Source organism: Muscardinus avellanarius (assembly GCF_963383645.1).
Source record: "Muscardinus avellanarius genome assembly, chromosome: 12".
Classification (NCBI taxonomy): Eukaryota; Metazoa; Chordata; class Mammalia; order Rodentia; family Gliridae; genus Muscardinus; species Muscardinus avellanarius.
The window spans coordinates 6,286,967-6,304,557 of NC_137798.1; positions in this window are offsets into that span (position 1 = coordinate 6,286,967).

Genomic DNA, 17,591 nt, shown 5'->3' on the forward strand with positions numbered 1-17,591 from the left:
TAGGAGAGCATGCCTGGTTTGGAGATACGCTTTTTTGCCTGAATTGGGCCAGAGGCCCCTCGGCTCCCCTGGGCTCTGCTGGAAATGTGTTCCCATTGACATTTGGTCCAGAAATTCCACTCCAACAACCCCTCCCAGTCTGCCAGTGCTGATGATTAAATTGTAATCTCTTTGCAATCGAATTAGAGAAGGAAGGAGGAGATTAAGAAATCTCTGGTTGAAGCCGGGCATGGTGACACTCTTGTAATTCCAGCATTCGGGAGGCTGAGACCGGAGGATCGTGGTTCACGGCCACTCTCAGCTACTTAGTGAGGCCCTCTGCAACTCAGTGAGACCCTGTTTCAAAATAAAGAATAAAAAATAGGGCAGGGGGTGTAGCTCAGAGTTTGAATGCCCCTGGGTTCTATCTCCAGACCCGCATAAATACATACATACATACATACATACATACGTGAACCAGGGTCTCACTAAGTAGCTGAGGCTGGCCGCGAACCCGAATCCTCCTGTTGCAGCCTCCCCTAGGTATTTTGTAATCATGAACCAGCCAACACAAAAATACTTCATATCAGCCGGGCGTGGTGGCGCACGCTTGTAATCCCTGCGCTTGGGAGGTGGAGACAGGAGGATCGCGCAGGTTCGAAGCCAGCCGCGCTGGCGTAAGAGACCCTGTTTCAAAAATATAAAATAGGTCTGGGAGTGTAGCCCGGAGGAAGAAGGGCTTCCAGGAACCCCAGTACCACCAAAAAAAAAAAAATACTTCATATCTTTTGAAATTTTATTATATAAGGAAAATGAATCTTCATGGGGTTTTTTTTGTTGTTGTATTGTTTTTTTTTTTTTTTTGGTGGTACTGGGGTTCCTGGAAGCCCTTCTACCTCCGGGCTACATCCCCAGACCTAATTTATGTTTTTTATTTGGAAACAGGGTCTCTTAAGCCAGCACAGCTGGCTTCAAACCTGCGCCATCCTCCTGTCTCCGCCTCCCAAGCACGGGGATTACAAGTGTGCGCCACCACGCCTGGCTTCATGTTTTTTTTTAAGCCTCTAAAAGTTGTTTTTTTTCTGTTAATTGGAGCCAAATAGAATCCAGACTGATAGTTTTCTGTGAAAGCAGAGGCTTGATAAATGTCTGTCTGGCTGAAGTCTACCGACAGGATGAGAGGTTTGAGCTCATGGACATCATATGAACAATCATGTCTTCCTCAAGGAGGGGAACTGAGGGAGGAGAGTGCCCAGGTCCCTCTTGGTGTTTAAAGAATTCTCTAGAGCCCTGTGTGGTGGTGCACGCTTGTCATCCCAGCATTCGGGAGGCTGAGACCGGAGGATCGCAGTTCGTGGTCAGCCTCAGCTACTTAGTGAGGCCCTCTGCAACTCAGTGAGACCCGGTTTCAAAATACAGAATAAAAAATAGGGCAGGGGGTGTAGCTCAGAGGTCAAATACCCCTGGGTTCCATCCCCGGACCCGGAAAAAAAAATTCTCTAGAAAAGAAAACCAAAAAGAGCTTTCTTCTAAGTGAGCAGAGAAGCATACATTGGTCACTGGGGGCGGGGACGAGATGGCATCGGTGCCGAGATGGCATCGGTGCCATGGCGCTGAGCGCATGAAAGCCCCATTTTCATGATGGCAGGGGGTTGTGTCTAGTTGGGCAAAGAGGGATGGCGTTTGAGAAAGCAGACAGAGATCAAAACAACCCAGGAGCTCTTATCTAAGGTGCAGTCAGATGGATTTGTGCTCTTCCCTGATGCACCTGGGTTCCACCCCCAGTACCACAAAAATAAAATTTTAAAAAGAATAAAAAATAGGCCTGGGGATGTATCTCTTAGGTAGAATGCCCCTGGGTTCCACCCCCAGTACCACACACACACACACACACACACACACACACACACACAACCCTCAAAGCCCAGCTGGGCATGGTGCAGCACACCTCTAATCCTGGTACTTGGGAGGATGAGACAGGAAGATCGCAGGTTTGAGGTTGGAGCCAGCCTCAGCAAGTTAGCAAGACACTGTTTCAAAAAAGGTTTTGTGTGTGTGGTGCTGGGGATGGAACCCAGCGGCATCCTACCTCTGAGCTACACCTCCATCCTGATTTTTTATTCTTTATCTTGAAACAGGATCTCTCTAAGTTGCAGAAGGGGTCACTGAGTAGCTGAGGCTGGCCACGAACCACGATCCTCCTGTCTTAGTCTCCCAAGTACTGGGGTTACAAGCGTGCGACACCATGCCTGGCTAAAATAAAAATATCTTAAAAGGCCTATGGGTGTAGCTGGGAGGCAGAATGCCCCTGGGTTCAATCCCTCGTCCCCTACCCATAACCCCCTCCAAAGCCCTACAAAGTTCATTTTCACCTTAAAACTCAGACATTGAAGAGTTCCAGAACAAATGTGTTTCAGCATGATTGTAATTGGATGTGTCCATCTCTCTAAAATCAAGCAGCTAAGCAAGAATAAATTTGCCTTATATATTTAGCACCAATTGCATGTCCAGGAAAATGCTTCACATGGATAAAAAACTGGTTTCCTGCTGAAAATGGCAGGTCAAACAGGGAACTAAGGACATTGGCCACCCACAAAGTTCCCATGCCTTCTGTACATTTAGGAAGGCGGTGTCCTCCGCTGGAGGCAGACCTGCTAGCCAACGCACGAGGCCCGTTTCTCAGAAATCAGTTGTAAGGAGAGAGAAGTCGGGGTTTCTGGGGCTTGACTGCTCCAACCACAGTTTTTACCGCTGCTATTTATACTTCTTAATGTTGCTTTCCAGTAACCGTGAGCAATGCTCACGATTGGAAATTGCCCGAAGCCGGGCGTGGTGGCGCACACTTGTAATCCCAGCATTCCCGAGGCTGAGACAGGAGGATGGCAGGTTCGCGGGCAGCCTCAGCTACTTAGTGAGGCCTCTGCAACTCAGTGAGACCCTGTTTCAAAATAAAAAGGGCTGGGGCGTAACTTGGACATAGAATGCCTCTGGGTTCAATCCCTAATACCACACACACACACACACACATAAATAAATTAATAATAACCTAAACAGTATGGTACTAATGCTACAACAAGCAGGAAAATCAATACCTTCCCCAAGACTAGATCCTACAATATGTAAGGACTTTATAAGTGATAATAGAATAATCAGGAATCAATCAGAAAGGCATTATTTGACAATTAGCTTTGGAAATTTGGTCAGTTGGGGAAGAAAAATCAACTGAGACAGTCACCTTACACTGTATGCCAAGATAAATTTAAGAATTGTAAGCATCAGAATCACAAAAAAAATTTTGCATTTAAGCCAGGTGTGGCGGCGCACGCTTGTAATCCCCGCACTTGGGAGGCTGAGACAGGAGGATCGCAGGTTCAAAGCCAGCCTTAGTGAGGCTCTCAGCAACTTAGTGACACCCTGTTTCCAAATAAAGTATAAAATAGGTCTGGGAGTATAGCCCAGAGGTAGAAAGCCCTTGGGTTCTACCCTCAGTACCACCGGAAAAAAAAAAAAAGAAATATGGCTGGGGATGTAACTTGGAGGTAGGATACCTGTAGGTTCTATCCCAGTACTGCAAAAAAGAAGGAGGAGGAGAAGGAGAAGGAGAAGGAGGAGAAAAGAAGAAAAGAAGAAGAAGACGATGATGACGACGACGTCCCCAGTGGCTATCTGTGGAAAGTTAAAAGATTGGGGTGATTTTTAAAATTGATCTTTATTATAATTTACTACATTTACTAAATTTTATAAGTAGGCACAGTTTTATTGTCAGGAGTCAAACAATATACATCATTACACCTTTTAAAAGCAGTTATTCCATCTGGGAGACCGAGACAGAAGAATCCGGGTGTGTGACCAGCCTCAGCCCTTTGCAACTCAGTGAGATCCTGTTTTAAAGTAAAGAATAAAAAATAGGGCTGGGCCAGGCTTGGTAGCACGCACGCTTGTAATCCCAGCATCTGGGAGGCTGAGACCAGAGGATCCAGGTTCGTGGACGGCCTCAGCTACTTAGTGAGGCTTCCACAATTTAGTGAGACCCTGTTTCAAAATAAAGAATTAAGGCCGGGCGTGGTGGCGCACGCTTGTCATCCCCGCGCTTGGGAGGCAGAGACAGGAGGATCACGCTGGTTTGAAGCCAGCCGTGCGCGCTGGCTTAGGAGACCCTGTTTCCAAATAAAAATGTAAAACTAGGTCTGGGAGTGTAGCCCGGAGGTAGAAGGGCTTCCAGGAACCCCAGTACCACCAAAAAAAAAAAAAAAAAAAGAATAAAAAAAAAATAGGGCAAGAAGTATTGCTCAGAGGTAGAATGCCTCTGGTTCCATTCCCAGTACTGCAATAAATAATTAATTAAATTACATAAAAAATAAAAGCAGTTATTCTACTTCCTAACCCCAGGAAGAGCTTTCTGCAAGGGTGTGTGGTTTAGGAGTGGTGAACAAGGCCTTGACCTCTCTGAAGAGAGCATTTCCTTCCACAAGGGGGCGCCTGGCCTCAAGGAGATAGATCAGCGCTCTTTTTTAATTTTTATTTTATTTTTTATTTTTTAGTACTAGGGATGGAGCCCAGGGGCTTTTCTACCTCTGGGCTACATTCCCAGACCTTTTTTATAATTTGTTTGGAAACAAGGTCTCACTAAGTTGCTGAGAGCCTCACTAAGTAGCTGAGGCTGGCTTCGAACCTGTGCGATCCTCCTGTCTCAGCCTCCCAAGCACGGGGATTACAAGCATACACCACCACGCCCGACTAAGAATCTCATTTTAAAGGAAAAAACTTGCATGATTCCATCACCAGGCCCAAGAACCATGCTCAGAATGGTTTGAAAGCTTTTGATACTCCACTGCTTTCCTTTTGGAAAATTACATAAAAAGTAAATTTTCCCTGAAGCCAGTTAACCCGCAGAGTGTAGCAAGGCTGGGTCTCAGAGAATGCAAGGAAAAAGAATGTGTCTCACTCTTGAGGGTTAGCAATCTAGACAGAGAAACCCAGCGCCAACTACCTTCTCCCAGCAAAAGCCTGAGATACACACAGACCTGGGGGCGAGGGAAGATCCGGAGGAAAATCATAAATGCGGAGGCAAATGTGAGTGAGAGGAGGTTCTCAGACCCTGCAAGATGGGTGCATGGGGCGGGGAGGGACCTAGGGCAGAGGGCAGGTGGAGGCAGGGACAGATGCAGAGGCCGCAGTGTATGTGGGGAAAGCCACTGCTGGGGATGTTGCAACTTGATGACCACAAATTGTACTCTTGGCCTGGGTCTCTCTTAGCAAGCCTGGCCTCCATGAAATCAAAGAGATGCCTGTGGCTCAAGGCCAGTTTGGCTTGCGGGCCTCTCCTTACCTGGTCAGAGAGAAGCTGGGCATCTGCCACCACCACTGCCAAGGTTGACTTCACTGTATCCATGGATTAGTTGAGCAGGCGCTGGCCCGAGGTCTAACAGCAAAGGCCACAACCTGCTCTATACCAAGGTAGAATGTCGTGGGAAGAGAGAGGAGAATCCTCGGCCCACCTGAAGACTCAGGAAGGCCATCCTTGAGGAGATGGTCAAGGATGAGGAGGAGTTTTTTTTGTTTGTTTTTTGGTGGTACTGGAGGTGGAACCCAGGGGCTTTTTTTTTACCTCCGGGCTATACTTCCAGACCTATTTTATACTTTATTTGGAAACAGGGTCTCACTAAGTTGCTAAGAGCCTCACTCAGTAGCTGAGGCTGGCTTCGAACCTGTGCGATCCTCCTGTCTCAGCCTCCCAAGCGCGGGATTACAAGCGTGCGCCACCACGCCCGGCTTTGAGGAGTTTGAGAGGAGGAAAGGGGTCCGGGAGAGGGGATGGCAGAGGGAAAGATAATGTGGCATCTGTCCATGCAGGTAGCTCTGTTTGGCTGGGGCTTAGAGTATGTGAAAGTGGTCAGAGATGATACTGGTGTGCCAGGCTTGGTGGCGCACACTTGTAATCCTGGCAATCAGGAGGCTGAGACAGGAGGATCATGGTTCACAGCCAGCCTCAGCTACTTAGGCCCTCTGCAACTTAGTGAGACCCTGTTTCAAAATAATCAAAAATAGGGCTGTGGTGTAGCTCGAAGGTTGAATGTCCCTGGGTTCCATCCCCAGTGCTGCAAAAAAAAAAAAATAAAAATAAAAATAAAAAATAAAAGACTGGTGTGAAGGATGCTTTCTCTAAAGGGCACTGGGGAGCCCTGGAGGGGCTTTAAATGGTTGAGTTATCTGATCTGGGTATAAAAGTTGTATAAAGTCACCAATGATCTTCAAGTTGCCAAATCTCTGTACTTTGCAATCTGCATCTGGAGGATGCTGACTTCTCATCTTCTGAGTCATGCTGGCCTCTGCGCTCCTCCGGGGCTTGCTCCCAGTTCCTTCTCGCCCTTCCCTGACTCACATTTCTTCCCGTGGCTTCACCTGCACCTATTATACCCAGCTGTATCAGGGGAGAGGAGATGTTCCCGGGTCAATCAGCGGGTCCTGTCTCCTGACTTGTCCAGTGAGACATGTTCAGACCGAATCATGAGCAGCCGTAGGTGGTCAGGACAGGGCGTGTTGGGACAAGTTGTTCGGGGGTCAGCAGAGGCTCCCACTGGAGGGCAAAGATCTACTGATAGGCTCGTCCAGTGTCCTGGATCTGGAGTCCGGACTCTCTGTTCCTGAAGCAGAGAGAGATGTGGCTGCTGTGATGTGTTAAAGGACCAAGTCCAAGGTCTGAGAACATGAATCAGGAAACAGATAGATCCAGCAGGGCTAGTGGATTCCAAAGTCCGGAGAGTCACCCGAGGCGAGAATCCAGGCCAGTAGATGGGGTGGTGACCTCTGGCCTGGATCGTTGCGCAGTTTGGACGGGCAGGGGTACAGAACATACTCCCAGCCTAGTGTACAAAGCTTTGGGGGTGCTGGTGGGTCCAGCATGCAGTCCTGACTGCACCAACAGTAGCGGCAAGGGAGCCACGCTCCATCTCGTTTCCCAGCCTCATATCCTGAAGGCACAAAGTATTTCTCAAGCCTCCAACATTACAGCCACTGAGGAAGCAAATTTGCTTTGTTTCTCATCAGGAATAAGGTTGCAGTCAAGACCCAACATGGTTGCCAGGCGTGGTGATGCGTGACTGTCATCCTGGTACTTGGGAGGCTGAGACAGGTGGATCACAGGTTCAGGACCAGCCTCAGCAACTTAGCGAAACCCTTGGCAACCTAGCAAGACTCTGCTTCAAAATAATAAAATAAGACGGGCGTGGTGGTGCAGGCTTATAATCCCAGTATTCGGGAGGCTGAGACTGGAGGATCGTGGTTCATAGACAGCCTCAGCTACTTAGTGAGGCCCTTTGCAACTCAGTGAGACCCTGTTTCAAAAGAAGGAATAATGAAAAGTAGGGCTGGGAGTATAGCCCTCCCCCCGGACCAAAAAATAAAAAAAGAATAAAATAAAATAGGTCTGGGTATGTAGCTCAGAGGTAGAATGCCCCTGGGTTCCATTCCCAATTCTACAAAATGGTCTAAGTATATTGCTTGGGCATTTCAATTTGGTAGGAAGAAGTGGGGTGTTTAGCAAATGGTGTTAGAACAACTGTCTATTTAGAAAAAAAATAAGTTTGAGTCCCTCTTAACATGACTTACAAAAATAAATCTAGCCGGGCATGGTGGTGCATGCTTGTAATCCCAGCGTTCGGAAGGCTGAGACAGGATTGTTTGGAAGGCTGAGACAGGATTGTGGTTTGTGGACAGCCTCAGCTACTTGGGTCCTTTGCAACTCAATGGGACCTTATTTCCAAATCAAGAATAAAAAATAGGGCTGGGGGTGTAGCTCAGAGGTAGGATGTCCCTGGGTTCCATCCCCAGTACTACAAAAAGAAAAAAGAAAAAAAACCACCAAAAATCCTGCCACTTGGCTATAGCTCACTGGGGTAGGAGTGAGCCAATATGATTTCTTTTCAAAGAAACTTTGGGTTGAAACACTAGAGAGAAGGACAGACTTGCGTAGAGTCGGCATGGTTACAGTTGAAGTCACAGCTGTGAGCAGCCATCTTCTGCCAGCTGTTTGTATCAGGAGGCCAACTGGCTGAGAAAGAACAAAGCCAGTGAGAGTCCCCTAGGGTCGCTGGTACCTGCCCCATCCCCACCTGCTTCTTCCTGAAAGCCTCGTTCTGGGGCTCCATGAGCCAGCCTTGCATCCGGAGGAATAGCCCCCTTTTTGCAAAGGCTAACATAGGTGGTTCCTGTCCCCACAGATCCCTCACTAGACGTAGACTCTAGGCCTGGCCCATTGGCTGGGTCGCAGTCAGCAGCACTGGTGTGGAGGCTGTAAAACAACAGACCGCATGGAGCCGTCGTAACTGGGTCACAGACGCTTGTGCAATCCCAGCAGGTAGTCATTCCAACGAGAACCACTGGCTCAGGGGCAGGACAGTTGCTAAACCCAGCTGCACCCACATTTGAAAGTGCAATTAAGGATAATAAACTGGCCAGACCAGACTTAGACTGATATTTTCCGAGAATTTTTCTCCTCCTCCTCCTCCTCTTTTTCCTCCTTTTTGTGACAGTCTACAATCCAGTAGCATTAGACATCTAAGTTCTACCCCTAGCCCGTTGTTTTGGTTTTGGTTTTTGGTTTTTGGTTTTTTTGTGGGTCTGGGGATGGAACCCAGGGGCATTCTACCTCTGAGCCACACCCCCAGCCCTATTTTTTATTCTTTATTTTGAAACAGGGTCTCGCTAAGTTGCAGAGGGCCTCACTAAGTAGCTGAGGCTGTCCGTGAACCGCGATCCTCCGGTCTCAGCCTCCCGAATGCTGGGATGACGAGCGTGCACCACCATGCCTGGCCTCTTAGATCCGATTTCAAAATTTAAAAAAGGGAGCCAGGCGTGGTGGCGCACGCTTGTCATCCCCGCGCTTGGGAGGCAGAGACAGGAGGATCGCGCAGGTTCGAAGCCAGCCGTACGCACTGGCTTAGGAGACCCTGTTTCCAAATAAAAATGTAAAAATAGGTCTGGGAGTGTAGCCTGGAGGTAGAAGGACTTCCAGGAACCCCAGTACCACCAAAAATAAAAAGAAAAAATAAATAAAAATAAAAAAGGGAGCCAGGCGTGGTGGCGCACACTTGTAATCCCAGCATTTGGGAGGCAGAGAGAGGAGAGGATCACGGTTCGCAGACAGCCTCAGCTACTTAGTGAGGCCCTCTGCAACTTAGACCCTGTTTCAAGATAAAGAATAAAACATAAGGCAGGGCGTGTAGCTTGGAGGTAGAATGCCCTTGGGTTCCATCCCCAGACACCCCACCCCCCCAAAAAAAAAGTGGGAAAAATATAATCTGTAAGTAAGGATGTCCCCAGGCAGAGTGATGAGTGCGTGCATGTAATCCCGGCTGCTTAGAAGGCTGAACTGAGCAAGACCCTGTTCCAAACTAAAATATAAATAAAAGATAAAGAGCACTCCCCTGATATGGATAGGCCCTGGATTCTGTCCCCAGTCTGTCTCTGTCTCTGTCTCTGTCTCTCTCACACACACACACACACACACACACACACACACACACACACACACCATGCTTAGAAGAAGAAAAGTCAAGCCGTGTGGGGGCTCAGGAGCAGCAGGATGTGTGTTACTCTATAGGCACTGGTCCCACACACAGCTCGGAGGGTGACTTTTTTTTTGCAGTAGTACTGGGGATGGAACCTGGGGCATTCCTCTAAGCTACACCCTCAGCCCTGTTTTTTGCTCTTTATTTTGAAACAGGGTCTCACTGAGTTGCAGAGGGCCTCACTTAGTAGCTGAGGCTGGCCCGGAACCACGATCCTCCTGTCTCAGCCTCCAGAGTGCTGAGATTACAAGCGTGCGCCACCACGCCCGGCTTTATTGTTTGTATTCTTGATGATTGCTTGGTGTTTGTATTCTCGTTCTAAGTGGAGTTAGAATTTGTTTCAACTTGCATTTCCCTGGTTATTTAATGAGAACATTTTTTTCATATGTTAGCCATTTGTATTTCTTTCTTTGAGAAGTGTCTATTTCAATTGCCCATTTTCTGATTGGGTTATTTGATTTGGGTTTTTTATTTCTTTATATATTGTACATATTGCTCCTCTGCAGGAGGACTAGCTGGCACAGATGCCTTCCTGCTCTGTAGGCCTCTTTACAGAAGCTTTGGTACTAGGGATTGAAACCAGGAGCCTTCTACCTCCAAATCACACCACCAACCCTTTGATTTTTTTATTTTGAAACAGTGTCTGGCTAAGATGCCGAAGCTTGCCTCAAACCTGCGACCTTTCAGCCGGGCCTGGTGGCGCACGCCTCGTAATCACGGAGCTTGGGAGGCAGAGACAGGAGGATCGTGCAGGTTCGAGGCCAGCCTAGCTGGCTTAAGAGATCCTGTTTCCAAATTTTAAAAATATAAAAAAATAGGTGTCTGGGAGTGTAGCCCAGACATAGAAGGGTTTCCAGGAACCCCAGTACACCACACACACACACACACACACACACACACACACAGCCAGCCTCAGCAACTTAGTGAGACCCTATTTCCAGATAAAATATAAACTAAGTCTGGGAGTGTAGCCTAGAGGTAGAAAGTCCCTGGGTTCCATCCCTAGTACTGCAAGAAAAAAAAAAACCCCTGATTTTTCAAGTAAAAGCTTTTTTTTTTTTTTTTTGGTGGAGGTACTGGGGTTCCTGGAAGCCCTTCTACCTCCGGGCTACACTCCCAGACCTATTTTTTTTATATTTCTTTTATTTGGAAACAGGGTCTCCTAAGCCAGCGAGGCTGGCTCCGAACCAGTGCGGTCCTCCTGTCTCCGCCTCCCAAGCGCGGGGTTTACAAGTGTGCGCCACCACGCCCGGCTAAGTAAAAGCTTTTAATTTTTATTTACTATTGTGAAACATGGTCTCATCCAGTTGCAGAGATCCTCACTAAGTTTTTGGCCACAAACCCATTGGTTCTCCATTTTTAAGTACTGGGGTTACGGGCATGCGTCACCCAGCTTAATTTCTAGGTCTTAGATCCATCTTGAGTTGACTTTTGTTCAGAGTGAAAGATAAGGACTTAATTTCATTCTTCTTCATAGGGCGATCCAGTCCCACCCACCCCCTCCAACCGCTATTCCTTGAAAATAGACCATCTCTTCTTCAATGTTTATTTTTTTTGGCCACTTTGTAAACAAATCAGCTGATTGTAAGTGTGAGGATTTGCCTCTGTATCTCCTCTTGCACTGGTCTGAGTCATGTTTTCCTGCCAACACCATGCTGTTTTTGCTACTATATTTCTGTAACAATAATAATTTGAAATCAGATATTGTGATGCCTCCCACATGGTTCTTACTGTTCAGAATTGCTTTGACTATTCTGGATCTTTGTTTTTGTGGGACTTTTTTTTTTTTCTAATTCGTGAAGAATGACATTGGTAGTTTGATATTGCATTGAATCTGTACATTGCTTTTGATAGTATGGCGATTTTTTTTTTTTTTTTTTGGGTGGTACTGGGGGTGGAACCCAGAGGCTTTCTACTTCCGGGCTATACTCCCAGACCTTTTTTTTTTTTTTTGAAGATTTAAAGAAGTTTATTAAAAAGATAGAAATACAGAAAATAGAAATACAGCCCCATGCCAAAATGGCATGGGGGGTGACTCGAAATGAATACACCCTACCCTACTCCTAGGCCTTTTTTTTTTTTCTTTTCTTTTCTTTTTTTTTTTTTTTGCGGGTCTGGAGATGGAACCCAGGGGCATTTAACCTCCGAGCTACATCCCCTGCCCTCTTTTTTATTCTTTATTTTGAAACAGGGTCTCACTGAGTTGCAGAGGGCCTCATTAAGTAGCTGAGGCTGTCCGCAAACTGCGATCCTCCAGTCTCAGCCTCCTGAATGCTGGGATTACAAGTGTGCGCCACCACGCCCGGCTTACTCCTAGACCTTTTTAATATATTTTTGGGAAACAGGGTCTCACTAAGTTGCTGAGAGCCTCACTAAGTAGCTGAGGCTGGCTTCGAACCTGCGCAATCCTCCTGTCTCGGCCTCCCAAGTGCGGGGATTACAAGCGTGCGCCACCACGCCCGGCTGGCGATTTTGATATTTATTGATATTCTATCCAAGAACATGAGAGGTCTTTCCATCTAAGTTTTTTTTTTTTTGCGGGTCTGGGATTGGAACCCAGGGGCATTCGACCTCCGAGCTACACCCCCTACCCTAATTTTTATTCTTTATTTTGAAACAGGGTCTCACTGAGTTGCAGAGGGCCCCACTAAGTAGCTGAGGCTGTCTACAGACAGCGATCATTCTGTCTCAGCTTCCCAAATGCTGGGATTACAAGCATGCACCATCACACCCAGCTTTTCTAAGGTCTTCTTTATTTTTATTTTATTTTATTTTATTTTATTTTTGTGGGCCTGGGGATGGAACCCAGGGGCATTCGACCTCCGAGCTAGAACTGCTGCCCTGTTTTTTATTATTATTATTATTATTATTATTATTATTATTATTACTTATTTTGAAACAGGGTCTCACTGACTTGTGGAGGGCCTCACTAAGTAACTGAGGCTGTCCTCGAGCTGCGATCCTCCAGTCTCAGCCTCCCAAATGCTGGGATTACAAGTGTGCACCACCACGCCCGGCTAGGTTATTGATATTTTAAGTTGATTTTGTATCTGGTTACTTTGCTGAATTTGTGTGTCAGCTGTAAAAGTCTTCTAGTTGAATTTTTGGGGTCTTTTAAGTTTAGAATCGTGTCATATGCAAACAGATAATTTCACATTTTCTTTCCCTGTTCATATCCCTCTAATTTCCTTCTCTTGCCTAATTGCTGTGGCTAAGATTCCACCAACTTTGTCCTTCCTTGTTCTTGAAATCTTAGCCAGAGAAAGTAGGCAAGAGGAAAAAGGAATGGGATACGAATAGGGAAAAAGCCGGGCGGGGTGGCGCGCTTGTAATCCCGGTATTTGGGAGGCTGAGACAGGAGGATCGGGGTTCATGGCCAGTCTCAGCTACTTAGCAAGGCCCTTTGAAATTCAGTGAGACCCTGTTTCAATAGAATAAAAAATAGGGCTGGGGGGGGGTAGCTTGGAGGTAGAATTCCCCTGGGTTCCATCCTCAGTAACACACACACACACACACACACACACACACACACACACAGAGTTGGTTAGAGCTGATAAACAGTAGGGCTGGCCAAAAATCCAGCAATAGTTCAAGGCCAGAAATTTAGATAAAGAGCCTGCAGTCTACACTAAGAACAAAGTCACGGTCAGAGTTCAGTGTTCCGAGTTGGAAGGGCCGGACAATAACTCAAACAAGACTATGATAACTCTGGATTGCTGTGATGACTCACTCAGAGCCAGGCATCACACTGAAAGGCTCTGTCGGTGGTTTCTCGTTTAATTTCTACAACACGTCTTGTGAGCTAGGTATCAACTGGCCTATTTTGCAAAAAAGGAACACCAAAACATCACATAACATGTAAAGGCCACAGGGCTGAGAAGCAGCAGAATCCAGCTCCGAGCAGAGATGTGATCGACTTGGGGCGGGGGTGCCTCAAAACAGTGCAGTACCACAAAGCCCAGCGCCTCACCTGGCAGCTGAGGTCAGATCAGAAAGTTTGAGTCAAGTGGGTGTAGGGGTGGTGAGCAGAGACCAAAGAAAAGTCAGAACGAAGCCGGGCGTGGTGGCGCACGCTTGTAATCCCAGCATTCGAGAGGCTGAGACCGGAGGATCGCAGTTTGAGGACAGCCTCAGCTACTTAGTGAGGCCCTTTGCAACTCAGTGAGACCCTCTTTCAAAATAAAGGATAAAATATAGGGCTGTGGGGTGTTGCTTGGAGGTAGAATGCCCCTGGGTTCCATCTCCAGTAACACACACACACAGTGAACAGAATGAACCAAGTTTGTGGTTGAAGTTGGCATGAACAAGTAGGCTTGGAATGGATTTTTTTTTTTTGCGGGTCTGGGGATGGAGCCCAGGGGCATTCAACCTCCAAGCTACACCCCCTGCCCTATTTTTTATTCTTTTATTTTGAAACCGGGTCTCACTGAGTTGCAGAGGGCCTCACTAAGTAGCTGAGGCTGTCCGCGAACCGTGATCCTCCGGTCTCAGCCTCCCAAATGCTGGGATGACTAGCGTGCGCCTCCACGCCCAGCTGGCTTGGAATGGAATTTGAACCAGAAGAGGAGGAATGCCGTCTGAGATCTGGTCCCGGCACTAACAGGACAGACATGGCGGAGATGAAAGGTTCTGCCTCACTGGGTTTTAAGACCATCCAGAAGAAACACACAAAACCAGTGGCATTTCTTTGTTAGACTCTACACTGTAACTTGGACAGTTTAACGTGGGTGATTAAATGTGCCCCCTGTGAGGCTCTCATTAACGTACCGGCTGTAGCCAGAGTTGACAAAGCTCCTCCTCTTCTCTCTGGCACATTAAGGGGCTGTTCCTAAGATTCCAATGCTTTCGCCTCTTATCATCCAGCAGATGAGGGTACAGTGAACATGGAACCTCACTGTCAATCTGTTGAAAAGGCACGTTCTCAACCTGACGGAAGCAATCCCAACACAAACAGGCATACGCGCACCTCTGTAACCCCAGGACTTGGGAGGCTGAAATGGGAGGACTACAGCTGAGGCCAGCCTCAGCAACTTAGCGAGGCCCTTGGCAATGTAGGCCTCGTTTAAAACTAAAATAGGTACTGGGTGTGGTGGCGCACAACTTTTAATCCCAGCATTCAGAGGCTGAGACAGGAGGATCATAGGTTCAGGACCAGCCTCAGCTACTTAGGCCCTCTGCAACTCAGTGAGACTTTGTTTTAAAATAAAGAATAAAAAATTGGGCAGGGCGTGTAGCTTGGAGGTCAAATGCTTCTGGGTTCCATCCCCAGACCCGCAAATATATATATATATATATATATATATATACACACACACACACACATATATACATATATATATGAGTGTGTGTCATACATATCATATGCAAATATAGATCTATTTAAGATAGAGTCTCTCGGCTGGTTTTGAATACTGAATGGAAACTGAATAGACTAGGTGAGTATTTCAGTCTACTTGACTAGGTCACCAATCAACTGTACTATATTATATATACCGCAACATGTGGTTAAAAAATACTTGTTAAAACAATTTTAGCTGGGCGTGGTGGCGCACACCTGTAATGCCAGCGCTTGGGAGGCTGAGACAGGAGGATCACACGGGTTCGAAGCCAGCCTCAGCTACTGAGTGAGGCTCTCAGCAACTTAGTGAGACCCTGTTTCCAAATAAAATATAAAAATAGGGCTGGGAGTATAGCCCGGAGGTAGAAAAGCCCCTGGGTCCCACCCCCAGTACCACACAAAAATAAGTAAATTCTTAAAAAATAAAAATAAAAGACAATTTTGACCAGGCATGAAAGGACATGCCTGTAATCCCAGTGCCACACACACAGAAACACTTGGAGTAGTTTTGGAAGATACCATCTTTTAAGCAGAGACTGCAACACAGCAATTAAATGAAACTAAAGCTGCTTGTACCAACATAAATGGCAGACGTGAGTGAAAAATGCAAACCGCAGACCGTTGAACAATGCGTAACGAGATTTTAAAACATATAATACAAGCTTAGCCAGGCGTGGTGGTGCACGCTTGAATCCTAGCACTTGGGAGGCTGAGACAGGAGGATTGCCCTGGTTCAAAGGCTCTCAGCAACTTAGTGAGACCGTTTCCAAATAAAATATAAAAAAGGTCTGGGAGTATAGCCCGGAGGTAGAAAAGCCCCTGGGTTCCACCCCCAGCACCACAAAATAAATAAATAAATAAATGAAACAAGTTTATAAAATCCTATCTAGTAGTATATGTAAAAGAAATACTTCAAACAAAAACAAAAGGATGATAGCATCATGAAAGCATAAGAATATGAACCTCTCTGGTAAACACAGAACCCTGTGGTGTGTACTATGTAATAGTGGTGTTGAAATTGCTTAGTGCTGGTATAGAGTTTTAATGGTAACAATTTAAGCCTGGCGTGGTGGCGCACGCTCACAATCCCAGCAATCAGAAGGCTGAGACAGGAGGATCGCGGTTCATGGACAGCTACTTAGCAAGGCCCTTTGCAACTCAGTGAGACCATTTCAAAATAAAGGATAAAAATAGGGCAGGGGGTGTAACTCAGAGGTAGAACCTCTGGGTTCCATTCCCGGTACACACACACACACACACGCACACACACACACACACACCCCATACCTTGGTGTTGCACTGCGGCACACGTGCACCCCACCCCCCGTGGTGTTGGCAGTGCTTTCCCCACAGTGCCCTGCCTTTTTTCTCTTTGTCACTCTTCATTTTTTAACCTCAGATCACCTCCCTAAAATATTAAACACTAATATGACTTTAAACATGTTATTTAGCTGGGCATGGCAGCTCAGGCCCATAATCCTAGGGCTTGGGAAGCTGAGGTTGCAGGAGTTAAGGCCAGCCTCAGCGATTTACTGAGACCTTTCAAAATAAAAAACAAGGGCTGTGGGTGTAGCTCAAGAGAGGTAGACTATTCATTCACTTGGGTTCAACCCCTAGTAACACACACAATTTTCATTATCTCATAAATGATTGCAAGAGGGGCAAAGAAAGAATACAATTCTTTTTGAAAATTGACTTAATATACGGGCCTAGGTCCCTCTAAAGCTGGCATATTTCAGAGTTTCAAAATACTTAAGTCTTTCTCTAATGGCTTTCAAAGTTCAAACCATGTGGGGCATGGTTGTACATGCCGTAATCCCAGTATTTGGAAGGCTAAGACAGGATTATGGATTCAAGGCAAATGTGCATTAACTTAGTGAAAACCTATTTCAGAATAAAAAGGGTCGGGGGTCGTTCAGGGGTAGAATGTCCTGGGCTCAATCCTCAGGAACACACACGCATGTGGAAACACAGCTAATAACAGACTGTTACGCGTGCAGCCACAACACTAACCGTAAACCTTCTTATGGCGACACGGTAATGAATGTGATTAGGTCGGGAGCAAGCTGCCCAGTAAGAATCTGAGTGCCAGGCCTCCCTCGGGGGGTCAGCATTTTAACAGCGAGTGTCAGAATGAGCTTAGATTAGCAAAAATATTCACGCTGGAGCAAATGTCTACTGCCCCTTGCTCCTCTTGCCTCTAATCCCACACTCGTGAGAGCCTTGGCACGCTGCCCAGCACCAACCAGTGTCCCTTTTTTTTCAAATCTCTCTCCACAAATTCTTTCACGAGTGCATTTCAGAGACACCTTCTAAAGGTAACTAGGATGTGTATTTAAATCCACTACATGACAGTATTCGTGTGAGCCGTATTTGCATTTTCTAGGAGCTCTGTGAATCCAGATGAAAGAGGTGAGAGGCCAGCAAAAGGTCAGAGGAGCAGGCTGGACCTTGTGATGCCCAAGTTCACAGGCAGAGGAGAGATGTACTGCAACGCAGGTACATGTAAAGGTGTGTACATGTAAAGGGGCACATACATATAACCCCAGTACGCGGGAGGCTGACAGGTTTGAGGACAGCCTCAACGAGTGGCGAGACTCAGCGACCTGACAATGAGACCGTTTCAAAATAAAAAGGGCCTCAGAGTGGCTCAGAGGTGGAATGCCCCTGGGTTCAATCTGCAGCCCCAGCCCCTGATTTTCTGT